The following is a 22718-nucleotide window of genomic DNA, read 5'->3' as shown; positions in this document are numbered from 1 at the left end:
GTGAGCCAAACAACGGCAACAAAAACAACATCCAGTGTATCCAGGAGGGGGAAAGACCCTTTTTGTTTGACCCCTGTGGACACCTTTTTGTTGCCCTATAAATGGCCCTTGTGATCTGGAACCCCCTCCTCTGGTCGGGGCCTCTGGTGGTGGAAATGCGACCCTAGCCGTCACAGTGGATTATGGAAACAAAGACAAGCAGGGAGCTTGAGTGTCACAGTAGGTAGGATGTATGGGGCCTGTCACAGTTTCTCAGGGATATAGCGCTCTTCTGTAATTCCTATGGCTCTCGTACAGGCTTTGCATACATCTCTGCGCGGTCTTCCCGGGATTCTCGGTCTCGTCTCAGTCTTACAGCACTGGCTTTTATCAACTCGATTCTCGCTCTATATCATCGAAGGCCTATGACACCTCAGCATCTGCTTCATGACTGCTTCCCTGCCGAGCATCTCTCTACCTAAAGATATCTCATGATTTTCAGCAGCTCTCTCTCTCTCACATACTTTCTCACTCTGTCATTCATTCATCACTTTCTCATCTATCACAGTTGTGAGAAACACTCATAATCTCATCACTGCGAGAGTTAGCGATAGTAAATTATGCCAAAGCTTGGAACCTACAAGCCAAGCATAAACATTTAATTTACCTTTCCATTTCTTCAGGTCTTGCACAAATGTCATGCCGCAGGGTTAGGCAAAGGTTTGAAACAATTCACAGGAGAAAGCAAATGCATAGTAAAACAGCACTCTCAACTGAAGCCCTAATGCTTTCTTATGAAAGCTCTTGCTAAGACCCAATGCTTTCTTATGAAATCTCTTGCTATGTACACAAGACCATGCAAATAACAGCCTTCACTGGCAGAGATCACTGCTGCATCACCACAGAAGCTTAAAACCAAGACCTTTATAAATATTTGACAAATGCAAATATGACACACACTTCCTAAAGTAAATTCCAACTTAAAAGCCAATAAAACGTTAAAAAACAAGCAAAGCAAATAAATAAATGCTTATTTAAAACTTGGATCCTGATTTGATATAGCACTGCATCAGCAACAAAAAATGGAATGGATTTGATCTCCAGGCAACATACATACTGATGTATAAATTGTATAAATTTAATTTATTTAAAGTGGCTTTGTATAAAAATGAATTCCAAATGAATAAATGCACAAAGCTGTGGCAGACATTCACACTAAATTTGCCTAAATTGATGTGAATTGGCTTGGGAAAAATTGTCTCCCTTACAGCCACTTCAGCAAGGCTGAAAAACAACACAAAAGCTCTAGAGCACAGCAAGTTAAAAAGCACAGGTCCTTTTCAAGCTGTGAATGGATGCGTGGCATCTCTCCTGATGCATAGGCAGCCTCGATCCCTGACACATTAAAGAGCTGAAGGCAGGCTGAGATTTTTTAAGTTCTACCTCTGGAGGATTAAAAAGCATCCCATCAACTGTATTCATCACTAAACAAAACAAACAGGCATTTGGTCAGACATATACATGCGATTATTCACTGATGCTGATGACCACAGAGATCAGATGGGCTCATTCTTAAGTGACAGCATTAAGCTAGCCCACACTCAACCCACCAGCATGGGCAAATTGTTACTCATGGCAGCCTACTGCCAATTACAGATACAAACCTGAAAACACATAAAGGCACAGGTGCATCTAATAACCTCTGACCTTCATGTCAGTCCTGAAAGCTGGAGGGTGTCTTCCAGCTGTCAGCGCAAAGATAAGCCCCGCATACCCTGCACCTTGTTTGCTTATGAAGCCAACTCGCATGGAATATTTATCAGCTGATGCTTGAAATCAAAAGCCTTTGAGCGAAGAGTGCTTCAAAAAGCCTAGGCGATATCACAGCATCTCTCTGAGGGTGATATGAGAGTAAGGACAAAATGGATTGCAGTAGGAAATAGCTTCAGGAAGAGATGAGGATAAAAGAGACGGAGGATTATTCATCTATATCTGAACTTTGCATAAGCTCGAGACATTATTTGCTAATCAAAGGCCTCGCTTTCATATCAGGATTTATAATTCATACTCAATGAGAAGAGACTGTCACAGTGGGGGAAAAATCAAAAGGAGACAGAAAGACAGCAAAAAAAGAGAAAACTCAAAAACCAAATCATCATCTTCCAGAAACATCCAGATTCCGGGGAACATGACGCATATTCACATAAAAAGCTAACATTACTGAAATTATTAGTAACTAAACCCTAAACCAATTTTTTTTAGTTAATGATCTGTAAGAATGGGGCTTTAATAGTGCTGTTCATTGATTTGAGTAACTTTTTTACATTTGGATATGAAATGTTTCAATGCTACAATATATGGTGTAAAAATGTCTTCAGGTTGAACGGTGGCTACTGCAATCGAATTTTCCTATTGGACGTTGCGGTACCACGTGACGTAAGCAATAGAACTCTACGTAAGCAGGTTCAAGCTAACCACGCCCTTGTTACGATCTCACCATACCATACGAGCTCAGTTCGTCCCCTCTCTCTCCGTTGCAGTCTGCCCACTTTTCTTGCATTTTTCAAATATTGCCAGTGGGTGGAGTCAGGCTCTGACCAGGGGTTTAGTTACACTTTCAGGCAGGGGTGTCCAATACGACCAGTCGATTGCAAAGGCAAGCGGGTAGATTGCACATAAGTTAACTGCGCTGCTCCATAAGCTTCGAAAAACAGAGTGCGAAGTTGACATTATGGTCTTGGAGTAATTGTGAAACACGTAAGCTATTAGCTGGCTATTATTTGAACTAAGGTATACTACTTATTGTTTATTTTGCTTGTTTTCAGAAATAAACTACTCTAAAAGGACTGTTATTGATTCTCTGCATAAGTTTACCGGAAGTTCGTTTGTTCCAAGAAAGCCGTTTGTTTGTAGGGGTGTCACGATTATCCAAATCCTCGATTCGATTACATTTTCGATTCTAGGGTCGCGATTAGATTAGATTCTCGAGTTAAAACATTTTTTTTTGAAAGACAAAAAAATGCTATGCCATTATTATTTATTATTGTTATTTATTTATTGTAGTTTCACATTAACATGCACATTGCGTGCTTTTCCTCGAATAAGGGTTTGTGGGCTTCACTTTACGCAAGAGAGCTTATAGAGAGAAGATTCCTTCTTGCGCGCATCTTGGACTCCTAGCATCTGAAATAAATCCAGCGCGTCATAAGCAGCTGCGCTTCTCTCGTCTCACGTGCTCTCGCATCTGTCCGAAGTCTAAACATAAATTAAAGTAGTAATCCTTACGTATTTGTTCAGTTTTATGTGTTTCATGCGAGCTGAGGCAAACTATCCCTTTTGTTTAAAATATAATCTGCTGCATCTTGGCGGCTCTCTCACTCTCACTGCATAGAGCTGCGCTCTGTCCGAAGTCAGATCACTAGGTAGTAATCCTGTTTATGATATGCATTTCAAGGAGTTGTAGCAATACATCCCTCGGGCCTCATTTATAAAATGCTGCGTAAAAACCATCCTACATTTGATCTTACGATCATTTAACAAAAATGCGTACGTGTGATTCATAAACTGAACATACGCGCAGAAAACGCGCGTACCCCTTTCAAATCTATAGATCGCGAATTAACTTGAACTTGTGCACGCAGCCGAACAGTTTCCAGATCTCCGCCTTTAAATGATGCGTAATTAATGTCAGGCATATAAAAGGGCGCTTGTCAATGTTTATACCCAATTTTAAACAGCAAGAATGGCTTTTATTTCCAAAAACCTGCAGCAATCAGACAAGCAAAAGTGCGTACGTCTGCTCAGACCCTGATGTGGCGCTAAGCACTTTTCCACGTCAAAGCGACTTTGCCATGGATTTTTGCCTACGCACACTTTACGATCAAATCTGTGCGTACGCACGCTTTATAAACGAGGCCCCTCGTGTTTAAAATATAAATCACGTTTCGCTGGACCAATGTTTTTAAAGGCACCTCTGAGAGTTTTTTTAACCCACGCTTGGCAAGCTGACCGGACGTGACATGGGGGCGTGGCAGCATCGACGATCCCATTTTCTAATTCGAAGTTCGAGTTTGTGACTTAATTCTGATCGATTTAAAACCGACACCCTTATTTGTTTGTGTTGTTACTGCTGAAACCATCTATATATAAATGCTAATATCCTATAGAGAAACTTAAAAATTTGGATTGTTAGTAGTTAGGCATGGGGTGCACTGACAAATAAAAAAAAATAGGCAAAAACATTTATTTAAAACCAAACAAAAAAGGCAGATATACAATAATTTTAAAAACACTGAAAAACTTAGGCAATTAAAACTGCAATCCGTAACTTTTGTATAATATTACCATCTCTGTTTGAAACACAAAAATGCAGGTTATTTTACATACTTTTTTTACGTTTTCCAAGAAATCTGACCCGCAGCTTAAATCAAAAAAAATTATTTTTTACAATAAACCTATCTTTGCAAATAAGGATGTAAAGAGACTTAAACACGGATTTATTTAGTTGCTTAAAGGCGGAGTCCATGATGTTTGAAAAACGCTTTGGAAAAGGAGACGGGCCGACTACCAAAACACACTTATAGCCAATCAAATCAAATCAAATGCCGGGTTGCGTATGTGTGGGGCGGGTCTATCAACAGAAGGTCCAGATTCTATTGGGGTCGGGGCGTGTTTGTTTAGGTGATTTCAAATATCAACATTGGCTTTCAAACATCATGGACTCCGCCTTTAATAGCCAGAAAAGCTACGATTTGCAGCTTTAAATTCTCTGTCTAAGCTCATTCAGAGCTATAGCCCTGATGTTACAACATCTACTGGCCCTGATAAACATAGATGATCTGTCTTGACCAGAAAAATACTGTCAAACTAAATAGACTCAGAATAACAAATACAACCATTATATTGCAAAGTGAAAAACACAGCAACAGTGTAATGAGCAACGTTGTCTAAAAAAGCAAATCGACCTCAAAACACAGTAGACAAATAAAAAAATGAGAGCCACCTTGACCAGACACATGCTATGTGGACACAACCTCACCATAGAAACTGACAAATACGTAGAAAAATGTCTACTTTCTGAGTCCATACTGGGATCAAACCAGGAGGACGGAGACAAAGCTGTACTTTGCAACAGAATGAACAAAATACTTACATATGAAAAAAAGTTTTGCCAGGTTAAAATAAGGACAGCTGTGTGATAGCAAAACATGTCTCCATGCCACAACTTACTGTAATACTATATTATTCAGCATCGTACTGCCAAATATTGTATTAGGATTCTGAATTTAAGAAAATAAACAGGCATTAAGTGGATAAACATATTGATCAATACGATTTCAATCCCACTAACAACAGAGCAAAATAAGCGTTTTTTTTTAGTGACTACAGATAAAGCAATGTGCAGATTATAATAAACTAGTGGTCTACAACACACCAGCTAAAAGCAGCTGGACTACAGAGCAGGAAAGCTGTTTGATTTCTTGTACAGATATAGATTATGATCCTCCGTGTACATCTGCAATCCAGACCTTTCATCAGTTTCTCCTGAGACCTTTCCAATGCAGCGAATCCATGTTGCCAAGCCTGGGGCAGATACCACACAAATCAAATGCTTGAAGCAAAACCCCACATGCACAGAAGAACTGTCTTAAATGCATACTTTTTAGTCAGTAAAAAGCATCTTCACACACAGAGGCTGCAAACAACAGCTGAAAATTATCTAGCATGTCTGTACTATTGGTCTGCTTTTTAATCCTGTTTATATGCACATGCCAGGCAGCGCACACTGAGTGGGAAGGAGGTGCAAGACAATCCACTATTTAAAATGCATTTTATGATGAAATACAAGGGCAGATGAAAGAAGGTAGAAAAAGGAACCCTGGGGCTATATTTAACATAACTGCACATTAACACAAGTTACTGCAACAGTTCGGTTGACAAAATACTATTTTGTGATTCATTGACAAAAGTGTGTTGTGCCTGAGTCTTAATAACATTTCATAATAGATACACAGTGGTTTTATTTAAATCTTTTTAAATAGATCAACACTGGAGCAACGCAGCATGAAGAAGGAATAGCGTTTTTGATTCTCGCCTTGCAGATGTTTTTTACTGCAAAAAGGGAGTTTGGTACAGATGACATCATCGCTTGGTTTGCTTGATTGTAAGGGTGTCGAAATTAAGTCACAGCTTCGAACTTCGAATTAAAAAATGGGATCGTCGATGCTGCCACGCCCCCATTTTACGTCTGGTCGGCTTGCCAAGCGAGGAAAAAAACTCTCAGAGATGCCTTTAAAAACATCGGTCCTGCAGAAAGCGATCATATTTTAAACACGAGGGATGTATTGCTAACTCCTTGAAATGCATATCATAAACAGGATTAACAGTGATCTGACTTTGGACAGAGCGCAGCTCACTGCACGTGCGCGATAGTGAGGGAGGCGCAAAGATGCAGCGGGTTATATTTTAAACAAAAGGATAGTTTGGCACAGCTTGCATGAAACTCATAAAACTGAACAAATACATAAGGATTACTACTTTAGTTTATGTTCAGACTTCGGACAGATGCGAGAGCGCGTGCAAGTGACAGAGAGAAGCGCAGCTGCTTATGATGCTGGATTTATTTCAGATGCTATGAGTCCAAGACACACGCATTAAGTCCATGTTAGAGATACGCGGATGGACTATTATTTCATCCGCAACCGCATAACAAAACTCATCATCCGTCCACCATCCATCCGCACCGTTTCTGACCAGTTTTCAAAACCCCACCCGCCCGCCATCCGCTGACTGGACGATGCAAGACGCTGCTGATGACAGCCGCGAGACTAAAAGCTCTAGAATATCAGCAGTGAACTCCGTCTCCTATCGGCGCACAGGGACAAAAATAAATAAATAAATAGCCTAAATTAAACGCACAAATTTCATAGCCTGCACTGGTGTCATCCTGATTTACCACTTTGTAAAATTTATTCCAGGCAACCCTTTTCTGACATTCTATTTCCTTTGTTTTTAATTCTCATTTTTTGAGTTTGCCACGTACCTCCTTCGCCAGCGTTGATAAGAGCTGTGTTAAAATGCATCCTCATTTCTCCGCGCTGTTAATGATAGAACGAATGGATCCTTAACAGCCGAGGATATCCCAAACAATTAAAAGCTTTATTAAATAAAAGTGTGTATTTATTAGAAAACTTTTTCTTGTCACTGTTTTAGTATTATAAGTTACGTTTTGTGTTAATATTATTCTGTTTATGTTGCGTATATTTCTAGGTTGATTATTTGATATGCTGTTGAATAGATTAATCTACATCAATGTGTCATATGTTCTAAAATAAATTAACATTTTTCTGATTACATATTTATTTTAATAAGTCAGAAATGTCTCCGCTGTGGGCGGTGGGCGCTACTGGGGGCGTGTGCAGCAGGTGACGCAAATTGTGGGTCCTCAGAAGGCTAGACCGTCTCATTTCAGTTCTCTTCTTGAACTTCTGTGGCTGCCACTATGAAAGGCAGAGGGGTCGCATGCTTAGAAGGACACAGCTAATAACAAGCAGTCGACCGAATTTAATAAAAATATTATTTTTCGTCACGTCATCTGCCCGATCCATGTAACTGCCAAACGCGCATAGTCCATGTGTGTGCAAGAAGGAATCCTCTCTCTACAAGCTCTCGCGTTAAGTGAAGCCCACAAACCCCTATGCGAGTTGTGCAATGTGCATGTTAATGTTAAAGTATTATAACAATAATAATAAATAATGGCATATCATTTTTGTCTAAATTATATGCCATATAAAAAATATGTAATAATCGAGAATCGGATCGAATCGTGACCTTAGAATCGAAAATGTAATCGAATCGAGGATTTGGAGAATCGTGACACCCCTACTTGATTGCATACAATGGTAATCTACTCTTGCATTTTGCAATGACGTACAGTTCAGTGCAGTACGATTTTGGGCGGTTAACCCTCGTGTTTCCACCGTTAAACATTATCGTTACTCTATAGGTGTGGTGTCTGCCTAACATCATTCTTGCACAAAGTAACACGGTAAACAAGAAAACAGAGCAGATCTTGTTCTTGCTGCATGTGATATAAGACTACAGATTTGTTCCTGGATGAGCATTGTACAATTAAAGGGATACTTCACCGATTTAGCATTCAGCTTTGTATCTGTAGAAACCCGGCAGTTTTACTGAATGACCATGTTTCCCTCCATCATTTCCCCCTGAGAGGAGAGATATCTGCATTTTGGTTCTGCAAAAAAGTCCTCCGATGATGCAAAAATCGTCATATTACATCATCGGAGGACTTTTTTGCAGAACCAAAATGCAGATATCTCTCCTCTCAGGGGGAAATGAGGGAGGGAAACATGGTCATTCAGTAATACTGCCGGGTTTCTACAGATACAAAGCTGAATGCTAAATCGGTGAAGTATCCCTTTAAGATAGGGCTAAATAACATTAAAGATGTTCTGCCATTTTACAAAATGAAATTGTAGGCACCCAAACGTAATTTATCCCATGTTGTTTATATATATGTATATTATATATATGTATATATATATATAGTAGGGTGAAATGTGTCTTGTTTGTTTCGTTTCACATGAATGTAAGAATAACGCTTGCTAAGGGATGAGATAAAAACAAGACAGAAACAATTGGGAATCAAGTTTAATTACCGTATTAGAAATTAAGATGTTTCTGTGTTTCTGTTAAGAGGATCCTCAAATAAACATTATGACAAGTTAAAACCACTCAGTTACATTAATGAGAACGGACAAACCAGCCAACAAAAGACGACTTAAACCGTGCTGACACATCAGAGAACGGCTCTATATAAAGCTTCTGGTATGCATTCAGACAGCAGCATATGGCAAGTTCTCACAGGCCAAACATGAGTGATTGTGACAGCAACCACAAGCGCAAATGCAAACACACGAGGCTAAATTCGCACTGTACAGCTTTGCCTTCAAATCTTAAAACTCTTAATCAGACAGTGAATTAAGCAATAAGATTAAGAGGCTCTGCATCACAGTGATTTCCCCACAATTAACTAAGTTGTTGTGACTGGTGTAAACAATGAAGCCAGCAATCGGATACAAAGAACAATGTTCATTAAAAAAGTATGATTTATTAAATTATAATAAGGTGTAAATTGCATGTTTTATCACAATACGATCTGATATTGATTCCCTTCCCTACAACAATCAATATAATATATATGTACAAATGACAACATTTAGACTTGTTTGTTTTATATCTTTGATTCTTTGGAACAATAAAAAGTGATCTTAGCAGTCTTATGCCATACTGTTACAATAATTTTGTCTGTTACAATAGTCACTATGTCAGGTTATGCGTTTTCGACTACAAAATATGTTGTGTCGTGTCCAAGAAACCGACTACACACTGCTTCCAGAACAATCATTGCTTGCCATCCTTAAAGAGACACCCCATTTTTTTTTAAATAGGCTCATTTTCCAGCTCCCCTAGAGATAAACATTTGATTTTTACCGTTTTGGAATCCATTCAGCTGATCTCCGGGTCTGGCGGTAACACTTTTAGCAAAATCCATTGAATCTGATTAGACTATTGCATTGCGCTAAAAAATAACTGAAGAGTTTAGATATTTTTCCTATTTAAAACTTGACTATTCTGTAGTTACAATGTGTACTAAGACAGACAGAAAATTAAAAGTTGTGATTTTCTAGGCAGATATGGCTAGGAACTATACTCTAATTCTGGCATAATAATCAAGGACTTTGCTGCCGTACCATGGCTGCAGCAGGTGCAATGATATTACGCAATGCCCGAAAAAAATTGAAAGTTACCAAGTGGACTATTTTCAGGCGCTGCGTAATATCATTGCGCCTGCTGCAGCCATGTTACGGCAGCAAAGTCCTTGATTATTACGCCAGAATGAGAGCATAGTTCCTAGCCATATCGGTAACTAGTAACTAGGGTCCAGAAACACCAGCATCAAAAACAAACATTACAAAAGCAGGACTATTTGAAGAGTTTGGTTCCAAAACGCGATAAACGCCATTTTTGGAAAAAAATTAGTTACTGCAAAAATCTGTATTATATAAGGTCAGTATTTAAAAATAAATTCTTAATTTTATGCAAAATCCATATCCGCTGTGTTATTCTGTCATCTTTTCTCCCTTTTTTCCCAAAACGCCACATTTCTACAGAATGCAAAAAATCCGCTCCACAAATTACAGCGCACCATTCCACGCAATGTAAACAAACAATGGCGGCACTCTGAGTAATACTTTAATGCCATTGATAGACATGTGATGTAAGCCATGTAAGAAATGTAATGTAAGCCATCAACATCTAATAATTTACGTGAGAGGCACTAAGGAGACAACCGCTTGTTTTCCCAACAGCATCAAGCTTGTGTCATGCTAACACATTGGCTCCAGGGGATCTTATGAAAAACTTTCCATTATTTTACTCAAAGTCAACGAAAATCGAGCAGGACCAAAACATTTTACAGCTGATCGCTGTGAAAAATGTTAAGCGACGATGTCAAGTATAACCCCAGCAATGATAGTGATCTTAATATGATTAAGTAAGGGTTTTGATTAATGCCATTAATGTTTATGTGTATACCACTAGTCAACTAAATAAATATAAAATGGCAAAGATTTATGCACATGTATACATTGATTGAATAGATTTATAAAATTAAAAAAAAACCTTGTCATGGATTTATTGCATTTTGTGGGAAAAAATAATTCGTTTTTATAATAAATCTTTGAAAATCAAGTTATGGATTTGAATTTTTTATGTTTTTATAACCTAAAGATGCTATGTGAAAGTTTGTAACAGAAAAAAGTGGTTTTCATCTTGTCACTTTCTTGGTATAGAAAAAGTTTTTTAACGAAATTTGTCAAAATGGATTTACTGCGTTTTGGAACCAAACTCTTAATTTTTTGCCATAGCTCCATGAACTTTTCCTACATTGCAAGATTCAACCTAGCACCAGTATAATTTTCGCTTTGCCATGGTTAAAAGCTATGTGCGAAAGACCTACTATGCTCCTGTTGGTCATTGTTACAGATGTGGCAGAACCCGTTGAAGAGGACAAAAAATGAAACAAGTTAGTCTTTCTGTCTGCCATTGTGAAGCATCAACTGTTATCCACTATGACACCAGTCATCTAAACCACAGAAAAAGACCCATCCCCCAATCCAGAGTCTCTTACCTGCAATTATAGCAGTCAACTGGGTGAAAAATCCTCTTATGGGACTTGTGAACAACTCGGTTCCCCAATGAAAAAGCTTTTCGCTGGGCTTCCCACCCCCACACATCAAACAGGCTGGAATATTCCATACAGGCCCGAGGGGGAGAGAGAGACCGAACTGGGCGCAATGGGCTTTGAATGTGTGGTTGTTGCACAGCATGAGGAGCAAAGTGCAGAGTTATATAGTGCTTGTAATATCACGCTAACACAGGTTAATTTGAGGTGAATGTTTGCTAAAACCATCTAGATCAAACAGGTAGAGGAAATGTGCAAAACCCACACTACTTGACACGTTAAAAGTGCAATATATTAAGAGGACAACAACAAAGTTAAGATTATTAAAATAAGATAAGCTAGATTTTAGCATTCGGCAGAAGTGCACAAACATGGCTGAATCAAGCAAACATCTACCAGTGAGTCATAATATCATCCAGCATCCATAGAGAGCTTTATGGATTTCTGAGCATTCTTTCATGTCAACTACCTGTGAGAGGAAATCTAACTTCCTGTTTTATGTTTTCTTGACATGTCAGACTGTGGCTTTGGGAAAAGTCTTTATATTGATTCTCTTTAAAGAAAGGGAGAATACAGTATTCAGACCCCATTCCTATATGAATCCAGATGAATGATTCTGTGTGTGTGCAGAAGAAAATATCAGAAGACAAGATGCACAGCAGGATTCATTTCAAGCCTGTCTGCATGAAAAACAAATTCTGGCCACAGCTTTCAAGAGAAGCGAGAGACAACGTGCTTACTTTTAAAAGCAAACATCAATGAGAGACAACGCCCTTACTCTTCATTGTAACAGCTGGTAGCCCTCCTAACTTTTTGTGTCTGGCTATTTCACAGAGGACATGCACTTAAAGTATTTTCCAGAAGGAAAGCGTGACCGTCTTTCCACTGACTGGCCCTTTTCTCTGCAACAGACTGACAACACATGAGCAGGGTTAGAGAAGTACCTCATGCAAAAACAAAACTTGTCTTATTCCCTCGTGGCATTACAGATATGTTTGACTTACTTTTTAAGGTAAATGCCAACAAAGGCTTTTATTTAAGTAGGCCATCTCTTTATGTCCACATTATGTAGGGAAAGAATGGAATCATAAAAGTAAAGTGCAACGGATTCATGTTTTTTAAAGGTGTACAAAAACATAACAGAACACGTAAATAGTTTAAAGCTATGGTCTACGATTTCAAAGATTGTTCATTATTAATAACCTCGTTTAGATGCAGGATATGGTTCTACAGTAAAATTCTAACAATAATGAAATGAAAAAATTCCATTCACTCTATTGGGTGTACAGCGGCAGAGAAGTTGACCAATGTAAGCTGTCTGGCCGGACAGCTTACATTGGTTGACTGCTCTCATCCAATCCCCGCTCCACTTGAAACTCCACCTTGCATTTGCGTCGCAGGAGGGGGGCGGGGTGTAGACATCAAATTTCTGACAGTGTATGGAAGCTAGCAAAGTAGCAACAGCTCAGAAAAAACAAACCAACAGCAGCAAGCGCCCTCTGCTTGTCCCTACAGTCAATGTTGGAAGAAAGAGAAAGTCTGTAGAGGAAAGAGCAGAAATAAAAATGGAGACTCAAACGCGGGACTCAAAGTCGAATCAATATAGGGTCCGCCATTGACCATTGGAGGAAGCTTCAAGGAGATATGGGACTGAAAACCGACGCTGACACAGCTGACTTTTTGTTGAGCAGGTAAGCATTTATTTATACTTTTATGGCGTGAGGTGTTACATAAATATCTTTATATCAGTCTGACAACATGCTCATGCTGCCGGTCGGCATTGGAATGTTAGCCCTTTAGCATCGTGTATCACGGGTCAAAGTAATTATATTTCTTGAAGTGCTTGAATTTCAATAGGCCTAGCGGGTTTCTGTTCGAGCCGATCGGAATTTGAACAAGATGCGCTGTGTGCTGCTATAACAGTTACTCAAAACCTTAGCAATACTAACTAATAATTATTGTGCAATTAATGTGCGCTAGGTAACACTTTTGAGCAGGGGAAACGAGGCTCAGGAGGGGAAATGTATGCCAAACGTTGTTGTGAAAGTAAATAATGTAAATCATTCATAATTGTAAGTGTTCATTCCTTCAAGGCATTATGTGTTTACTGCTCGGTAAATCTCTTTTCCGATGTTTACTACCGGTGATCACAGCTTGACTGAGTGACGTTGTTCAGGTCGTTTCCCGGTGGGAGGGATCAGGTAGCACAGAGTTTTTAAAACTTCCCAACCGTCTCAGGCTTTCTCGACCGATTTTCAACATCGTAGACTACAGCTTTAATAGAGGCACATCGATTCCATCAAATCTCAGCGTTTCCTGCATGTCTTGTAATAAAATATTATGTAACTAGCATTTAGGCACAAGACATACAAAAGCTAGTGAGAGACGACACACAGTCCAGAGCTTCCCGGCTGCATTCACCTGCACACTAAACCATTACTTTATATTCAGTCCTTATGAAAGAGATCCATTTAAGCAAAGCTTCAAATGTGGGGTAAATGATCTTTTCAAGAACTCTTTTCTAGGTTTCAAAGGCGGCGGCCAGATAAATAGTGGCTCTCTTGACCTAAAGTACTCCATCAGCCCAAGGAGCCAAAACAGCACAAAGGAAGCTTAAAGAAAAGCTATTATGCATGCAGAGAGATGGGCAAACAAGTGCAGACGATTAAGCAGAACACTTTAAAGGGATTTTTAGACAGCCCTTCTGAGGTACTGTAAAAACTGTTGAAAGAGCGTTTAACAGCCAGGCTGCATAAATTAAAGTTTAAAAACAGCCTAAATTCACACAAAACCTTACTTAAATTTCCAGGCCCTGCAAACTATTTTTCCATTCTCTGCTCACTGTTTTGGGAACTGTAATATGGTTAAATGGAGCTGACAGTACAACACTCTTAACGATTGAAGAAAGCATAAAAATATTGTATAAAATATGCACAGGAGGACACAAGAGGTGGAGCATGCACAGAATATTTCTGCATGCATAGATTATGCGTGGGCCTGCTATCACCAAAGGAAATGACATGTCAGAGAGCTGGAGGGGTCATAATAATGCATATGAATGCATTCTTCTATATTGATGTTCAATGTGCATGTGCATGGCTAGCATCCCAGCAGCTGACTCATAACACTATAAGACTCAAATGATCTCCTGTGGATCTCCATTAATCTCTGCAGTCTGCATGGTGCTAGCCTTAAATAAACAAACAAGAAAATGGGCCCCGTTATCGTTTTACCTCATTAGATACTATAGGCAGAGGGGAATTTTACCATACTAATGTCATTAGGGACTTAAACCATTTATCTTCTCAGAATATGCTATAATTTAAGCAACAAATGGTGCCCAAGCAAGATTGTCCTTTCCAGACAGAAAGCCTTTTCAGTCAAAACAGGCCATAAGCGAATCTTGAAATCAGAATTCCATTACAAATTTGGTAAATGCTTTTTGTGCTAACTGAATTCACAAGCATCATGTTGATCATGAGACTGAGACACTGAACCCATCATGTGACAAACCCTTCGACTGATTTTTAGCAAGCCATAAGTTAAATCACAAGAACCTCGTCTTTAACAGAAGGTCACATTTTATTCTCTTCACACGTGCAAACTTGTGAGAAGTGAGGTGACAATGTATAAAATCACAGCCCTGTAGTGCATCATACTTCTGCTGAAAATAAAGGAAAACTTTTTTCTCGTAAAATACAATCTTTTAGCTGGAAAAGCTTTTTAGAACAGAGCATTTAATCACACAAGTGATACACTTTTGGCGCTTTCCCATTGCATAGTACCCCACGGTTTGGGTCAGGTCAGCTCACCTCACTTTGGCTTGGTTAGCTTTTCCATTGAGTTGAGTAACACTTCAAAGTGGGAGGGATTATAGGCATGTCTTTATATTTGTGCTGCCTACATCTGTGACACCATACAAGTGAGAGCGTCGTTGTACATTCCCATACATTCATTTATTTCTCAGTCCACCACAAAATTAAAATTGACCACCACAAATAGATGTTTGCACATTGCGTTTATCACTACCTCTGTCTCACATGACAGTTTCTGTACAAACACCTGTGGTGTCGGTCGACGCGCTCTGCTGAGCCTCATTTAGGTTGCATTTAAGCATAAACGCGGGCGTGCGCGACGCAAATGTGCCGCCATAAACTAACAAATAACAAAGACCATGGAGATACAGCAGTCAGAAGTAAAATTTGGCTACTAAATGGGACAGGGGTATAAAAACAGACCAACGATAATTCATAAATTTACTCACAAAATAATATTCAAACTGGCATCCTCGTGCCACTGTATCTCAGGAGGCTTGTTCATATTTACTTTGATTTAGTATGTGAGAGAAGATCAACTTAGCAATCAGTGATGTACTGACTAGACATGCAGTGTTGGAAAATTCAGAGGCTTGGAAAGAGTACAGGGCCATGCATCTGATCTTAGCTGGGTAGCAGAGCAGAGCAGGTGGGGTATGACATGTCCAACAGTCATGTCAATAGCTTGACAGCTTATTGGACAGCAGGAAACATAGCAGGCCAGCGAGAACCAAATTCCCTCCACCCGAATCAAGTGCAGTCTGATCACTTTCATAACTCTGAGAACCTCACAAAGCTGGCAAGCATTTACTAAGTCTGGCTAGTTGCTGCTTTGCCAAATAATACCCCCAACACATACCCCCTTTTGTTCATTCAGTAGGAAATATAACCGATAACAAGAAAGAACAACACTGGCTATATTTTATGATGATATTGTTTTTCTTTACGCCCAGTATGGGCTCGGTCCACATGGCCTTTTTTAGACAGATTTGGACTATTGAGGTAGAACATTCTGGCATTACAGGAACTTGAATGGGTGTGGGTTTTGAAACTGGACCAGATGAGACAGCAAGGAGCTTCCCTGCCAAAATAAACAACCCCATAGATGAGCCTCATGGTCCATGATACAGATTTAAACATTTCCAAAATGTTCTTCAACTAATATTAATAACCATAGCATTATTTTAATTTAGTTTAGAAATCTGCAAGAAAGAAGAAAAACATAACATTTTTAAATAAAGAAAGAACATGGGTATTTTTTCCTACTTCACAATGCTTCAGTGGCAACTTTAACAGTAATCTAAGACCCAATTTGCCCTATGCAATTGGCAGTATTTCAAAGAAAAATCTAATCTGAAATGCAAGGCAGCACTGCCCTAAGGGCGAGCTCACATTATCCCAAACAAAACGCCCAAGAGCGTTTGACACCGAAAGCCGGGTTAGTTTGTCTAGTGTGATCACTCTCTACCGTGTCCGGGTGCGGTTTGGTTAATCATGCCCTGGCTTGCGGAGCAAGGTTCACCTTCATCTGGCTCAGTAAAAACCTTCTGATGCGCACGGCAGGGTTACGTAAATGCCTGAGCTGCACACGCGACAGATCAACTAAGCAATACAATAGGACAAACAACTCAGAACTAAAGAATAAACACAGACTTAACATCATGATTGGTTCCAAAGCACTTTACTTCCTGTTATCTTCAAAACATCCTAATAATGAAAGCGTGCCCAGGCTCGGATTGGTCAAAGTACAGTGTGACGGTTTGGTTGGGTAAGGTATGAAATTAGTGTGCCCTAAAATGGCCTTATTATATGTCTGGCTAAAAGTCTCTTTCTTAAGAGCAGACTATTTTTATGTGCTCTGTTAAAGGACAATTGATGGGTCAGATCTTTCAAAAAGAAACGTTTGGTCAACTTTTTTAAACCTTCATACTTCATAATACAGCTGTATATAGGCAAGAATCTCCCAATACGATACCCATCACGATGCAGGAGTTGCGGTGCAGTTTGCTGCGACACATTGTGATACTGTTGAGTCATACAATATATTGACCTATTCCTATGCTGCCTGCGATATAATTTGGGGGAGAATATTTAGGGCCTTAGCAAAAACATTTGTGTCATGCCCCTATGTTAGTACTTCCTGTCACTGTTAAAGTTTAGAGATAAGAAAAATGCTATTGAGTGGTCAGGATGTAAATTCCAAAGAAAACAACTCCCATGAACATGGTATGACTTTCTTCTTTACTTTTCTACAATTTCTGAATTTTGAAGCAAAGCAAGATTGGCACTGTTACCCTAGGATCTAGGGGTGTAAGAAAATATCAATACATGTGTCTATCGAGATACTTTGTTTGCCAATACTGTATCGATTCTTAAAAATGCAGTATTGATTTTTTTCTATACAAGATTCATGGCAGTTAGTTAGTTTTTAGTTTACATCCCAACCGCTAGATAGCCATCTTTAAACTTCCAGAGTGACAGGAAGTACGTTTTTTTAATGGAGGACCCAGGACCCGTAGAGAACCTGTTTTAAGTGGTCAGTTTAATTACTTCTGGTCCCGGGTCTGATTAACACTGTGTGTAAATTCCGAGTCGATCAGAGAATGATCGGCCGTGATCAGAGTCAGTCAGCGCTAACGCGCTACAGCGCATTGGGCACTCCTCCGGTTTCTATGGTGACTGACAACTGCCTCTTGTTTTAAAAGTCATGACCATGCTTTGTTTCTCCCATATTTTATGATTGAAGCATATTTTTATATCTAAAATGTCTGCTCAGAGAGCACAGAGATGGTAGCAAATAAGCAATGCTAATGTCAAGCCCATTGCACTAAATGCGCAATCATTATTAGAGTTCAAACAGGCAAACAATCCTTCTTATGTATAAGCTGACTCAAAAGTCAGTGACAGCACATAGATTTTCTGGAAAAATTAGTGGATTAAGCTCTTTGAGAGGAATAATATGGGTATGGATTTTATGCATCAATGTCAGGCTACTTACAAAGGAGAATGCTGATAAGGTAAGACAATGTTTTATTTTCATAACTTGTTTACTGATTTAATAGCAATGTGCTATGTAATATGTGCCGACCTAGTGTGCGTTTCCCGAACAACGACGTAACTCGCTGCTGAACCAACATAGTACGATACGATGCATAGTTGGAGAAACTAACTTGTCACAACTGTTTCCCAAAAGCATAGTAACTTTGTTGCACATTCGTCATTTGAACCATGTTGGTTTAACAACATATTGATGATGTCACGTGGGAGGTGAAGTACTAATTAACCTGTGCAAATCGATTTAATGTCAGATTATTGCTGTAAAAAACATATATTGCATCGGAAGATTTAGTTTTCTGTTGCTTATTTTCACAAAATTTAATTAATGCACAAGTTCCCTCTTACGCCACTCCTCCCAAGGACTCCCCAGGGTCTTAAAGCTTGTAGGACTACGCACATGCACAGTTTTCAAATGCAGCGCTTTAATTCTGTTTACAAACTTAAAGACGTAAAATTATTTTTCTCAGTTTTACACAAGATAAATATTTTTTGGCTAAGGCTTGCATATGATGGTGTGTTCTTGATGACAGCTTTACTAAAATAATATCCTATTCTATTTCCAAAATAAGAAATATCCCTGTATATCTCCCAGCTTACAGGACCACAGTAAAGCGCATTATATTGTATCATGACCTTTGTATTGTGCTATGTATCGTATCGCCAGATTCTTGCCAATACACAGCCCCACTAGTGTCGTCATCTGAAAAAATGAATGCGTATATATGTATATAAAGACATATGCAATTAACATTTAAATTAACATTAATTTAAAGGTCACGTTTTTCCTGATCTCATTTTTTAAACCCTAGTAGTTAGTGTGTAATGTTGCTATAATAGCATAAATAATACCTGTAAAATGAAAAGCTCTACTTCCTGCTTTAATGACGTCAATAGTAGAGTTTTTGACTAAGCTCCGCCCACAGGAATATGTCAGTTGCAAGCTAAGCTTACTAACTAAACTAAACAAACTACACAATCAGAACTCGTTACGCATTTCTGAAGGAGGGACTTCATAGAAAAAGGAAGACATCAGCCCGTTCTGAGGACAGTGAAAACAGCGCTATAGAGATAAGTAAATTATGTTGTTTTTTTACACGTGATACATGAACACATGTAATATTGCGCACTGTAAATGCAATCAAAGCTTCAAAAACACAGAAAGAACGGGACCTTTAAATCTGAAAAATGCACCTGTAAGGGCTCAGTCACACCAAAAGCGCCTTAAACGCTTGCAAACGCAAGGCGCGACGCACTGCCTTTTTTAAAAAAGAGCAGTGCAGCGCGGCCTTTCATATTGCTAAGCAACCACCGAGTCAGCTGTCTTGTCAATCAAATATTGAAGCGTGAGCGCTCTTTTGCTGTTAACTGTCATATTAGCAGAAACTTTAAAAAGAGGGCGCTTGCTCTGACCTTGTTTGAGGATAAGAGGAGCACAAACACGCAGGAGAGAGTGAGCGAGTGGAGTCCGGTTCTTCAAAGCAACTGTAAACTTCCCTCGCCACAACGTAAGGCCCGCCTCTCCCCTCATTCGATTAGACAATGGAAGACGCGAATGACGTCAGGCGCTCCTCCGCTCTCAGCGCTCCTTCAAAAACGCGTGCGCGGCAGGCGGCAAAAAACCGCAAGGTGCTCGGCGCGCATAAACAGCGCGCAAACGCGCCCTGCCCATAGAATATCATTCAAAAAAGGCGCCTGCAACTGCCATAAACGCTTTTGGTGTGACTGAGCCCTAAGACACATGTGCTCATGGTGCTGTAGAGGCATTTTCAAGGCCACCATTTACATGGATTTTATATCATTTAATTTTATCAATATAACTTTATTAGATATATCATTACGTTTTTGAAAAAAAATGCTTAAAAGGTTTCAGTTTAAAACAAAAGATACCTGTGGTTCCTTTGATGCCGGGAGAATTTTTAGCCTCTGTACTGTAACTTGTATCATTAGCATGTACAAAAATGCCCTTCTTTTAGGGTCTAAAATGGTGTACACTCTCAATTACAAACACACACAATGTTGAAGTAAATGTTTTTTTTCCTTTAAGAGGAGTTCAACATGTTAAATTCAAAGCCGGCAACACAGTTAGCATATTGATTACAAGAAAGCCATAAACCTTTTCTGTCTCCAGGTTTTATTGATCTCAGATGCCCGAAATCCATTAGCGCCCTTTACATGCGTAGCGTTTTCTGTCTCCGTCCGCTACAGCAAGCTTTCACTAGAGTTTGTTTTAAACCTCACGATGTAAGGGGGGGGGGGGGGGAGCAGCATCGGTAGATTAGTGATGTTGGCAAAGGGCCGGCAACACTGACTCTTGTCATCAAGCGCATTCAACTGATCCAAATTACCAGAGGGGTCCTTGCGCCCAGGAGCTTTAGGAAGCGTCCAGCCAAGGGCCAAGTGGGACCAACTTCCCACATTTGACTGTTATTAGTCCCCCCAGGAGGCCCTGGCTATGTGCTTACACCAGTATCACAAAGAATCAAGCATTAGAACTGACTCAGTCAGCTTGAGTTGAGCACACACTACAACAGTCACTACTCAATCAGCTTACTGCTGTTTTTATAACTCTAAAAGTGAGGTTAATACTGGCATCCCATGTTGATGTGTAGGAGTCTGAATGCCTTCTGTGCAGACACTTTAAACACACACACATAATGACTATGACAGTGCTTTATTGTTATGAACAGGTCTTCTTCATCCACCCACATAACAATACAGCCACAGAAGCTGATTATCAACCTACACTCAGTGGCCTTTAAAAAAAATCAGGCCGTTAAATGAGTCTAAGCACTTCCAATTTTACTTGCCCTCCTTTCCTACGACACGAATTGTGCTTGAAATTACCCCTTGGTCAAAATCATAACTAAAATTTCCACACGCACCTACCAGTATAATTAGTATAGCAAACCATTGTATGCCTCCTAATATGCACTGGTGTCTGAAGTAGTCCTGGCTTAGTACTTCTTAATAAACGTTTTTACATGCAATCCAGCTTACCAAACCTACCTTTACTAGACTGGACTTCTGAGTATTTTTGCAAGTAATGATGGGGCTATCGAATGAACAGTTTGCAGCGAGCCAAATGCATACAGTTCAAATATGATGACTCTGTTCTGTCCTTTGAACACCCAATCCCTGAAACAATACCCGACCCTTGTAGTCATTTCAGATAGCACTTAGCTAACATAAAGCCCATACCGCAAGCAATTTGTGCTGGTCACACACAAATGACTTTGTTAGTCCAGCATACCCGCTCAAAGTTGTATCTTATTTTTAGTGGGGATCTATAGGAATGCAAAAAGTACAAATCAGATCTTTTCTAGTACTTCTCATCTGATTCATGTTTCCTGAATGATTGCACCATATAGAGAACTGGGAAACTGAGGGGGAAAAAAAACTTGACAGATGTCACTTGAGTTCTCTACAAGGTCGATATATGAAGTATAAATCTTGCAACATGTCATGGACCTTCAGCTGGGAATAAAACCAACAATAACAAAGCATCATCTCGGTCGTAAAGTCGAAAGCATCTCTGTGCCATTATATGAACAAACCCACAGATCCATAGACAACCGCGTACTGATGTAACGTTAAAAAAACCTGCAAAGAATCATTATCAATGCGAGGAACCTGGTCCTAACTAATAGCAGATTATACCCCATGTCCACGCAGGACACAAGGAAATACGGTCAGATTTATGCACAAGTAATTTCTCTTTCTGTCAGTGTTTAATATCGCACAATTATGAGGTGTAAGTTAACTAAAAGTTTCACAGATAAAGGTTTTTCCCATACTAGCGCTGACTGGCAAGAGTACGGGAACTTTGTTGAATCCCCGACAGCCGCAAGGACATGTTTACAAAGACATAAACATTGTAATGCTGCAGGTAAAAAAAAACTTAGAGTTTACTGTTTATTGATATTTAGTAATTGAGACTTAAACGAGATAGAATGACTGAGACTAGCGGCTAGCATCTCTAATGCTCAACTCAAAGGCACTACACTGTCGACATGATAGCATTGCATCTAAATGAACAAAAGACCCACAAAGGCACACATAAATAATATTAACTCACCTTTAAACATCAAAGTACGCCGTTCGTCTGGCCTTTTAAAAGTTTAAAGGTAACGTAAACAACCGCAAGACCGCAAGTTGCAATGCTTGAGAGCGAGACGGTAGATCTTCTGGCAGTCAGGCAGCCACTCTCTCAGCCTGTAACAGCGCTGCAGCGAGAGAACATATGGCTCAAACATCGCGATATCACAACGTTAGTGACGACGATGAGCTGACCAATCATTGTCGAGATCTGTTGTCCAATAAAAATGCAGAACGGAATACCTCCTAGATTTGATTGGTCCGTTCACTATGGTTGGGCGTCAGCAAGCTTGTTGTATGAAGCGCAATCAGCCGCTTTTTAGGAGATTAAGAAGTCTGTGAAATAGCAGGACGTTTTTGGTCAAGGTGATTGAACCGACGTAAATTATTTACAATTTCCTAAACAGTTTAAAAGGTCTGATAACAGCGATCAAGAACTGATGATTGTATATATCAAAAAGGAGTGCTGTTGATTGTTTTGACTAAACTTGGATACACAGTAAACA

General features: G+C 39.5%; 1 protein-coding gene across 1 annotated transcript in view; it reads right to left on the bottom strand.

The window, feature by feature from the left end:
* Positions 1-22350, bottom strand: part of glceb (glucuronic acid epimerase b) — a 63870-nt gene extending 41520 nt beyond the window's left edge. The window contains exon 1 of the mRNA XM_055203973.2: positions 22193-22350. The gene's annotated coding sequence lies outside the window, so the exon portion shown is untranslated. The remainder of the gene's footprint in view (positions 1-22192) is intronic.
* Between the last annotated feature and the right edge of the window lie 368 nt (positions 22351-22718).

Source organism: Misgurnus anguillicaudatus, chromosome 21 (assembly GCF_027580225.2).
Source record: "Misgurnus anguillicaudatus chromosome 21, ASM2758022v2, whole genome shotgun sequence".
Classification (NCBI taxonomy): domain Eukaryota; kingdom Metazoa; phylum Chordata; class Actinopteri; order Cypriniformes; family Cobitidae; genus Misgurnus; species Misgurnus anguillicaudatus.
The sequence above is the reverse complement of the archived record's forward strand: the minus strand, read 5'-3'. Positions and strand labels throughout refer to the sequence as shown.